The sequence below is a fragment of the Poecile atricapillus genome, chromosome 3 (genome assembly GCF_030490865.1).
Source record: "Poecile atricapillus isolate bPoeAtr1 chromosome 3, bPoeAtr1.hap1, whole genome shotgun sequence".
In the NCBI taxonomy this organism is placed as follows: domain Eukaryota; kingdom Metazoa; phylum Chordata; class Aves; order Passeriformes; family Paridae; genus Poecile; species Poecile atricapillus.
This window is the reverse complement of record NC_081251.1, coordinates 73,645,255-73,645,952: the sequence shown is the minus strand read 5'-3', so window position 1 is coordinate 73,645,952 and position 698 is coordinate 73,645,255.

Sequence of the window (698 nt, the reverse complement as noted above, 5' to 3'; positions counted from 1 at the left end):
TTTTTTTATATTTTTTTTATTTCTTACTATACTGAAAAATAAGAAAAAAGTGTGAATAAAAGCTCTGGAAATTTTTTAATATGAAAAATATTTTTTTACTATGGAATACATCAGATATGTCAGAGACTGTGATCAACAGGTTAAGAAATTATGAACTTTAAGCATAAAATAGTGCTCGTTGGCATCTGTGGTTGTTATTAGTTGTAAACAGTCTGAGGCAGAGATGGTGACACAGTAACCAGTTGTTTATAGATGAGGATTTAAAGGAAACGGGATGGATACTTCTGCACAGTATGTGTTTGTTTTGTTTAACTTCATCTGCTCATTCCAATACATATTTAGTTAATTTCATACAGAATGAATATGAACACACACATGCACATGCTCACAGACACGTATTCACTGTTGTTTAGAAAGTTATCCTCTTATTGCACACAATATTAATTTGAAAATTTTAGTTTTTCAAAATAAATTCTCCCCTTTTTCATCACCGAAGAGTAGAACTTCAAAGGAATGCATAGGTTGAAGAACATATTCACAGGAGACCACCAGTGTCTCTCCATTTGCTTTCCCCTATGGAGAGTAAAACCAGAGGGTAATGTCTGGAGAATGTTTGGCTCTGCAAAGGATTAAAGATTCAAGTTTCATTTTAATAAGCTTCTTTGCAATGTTTCTTGACTGGAAATCACAGCTAGAGA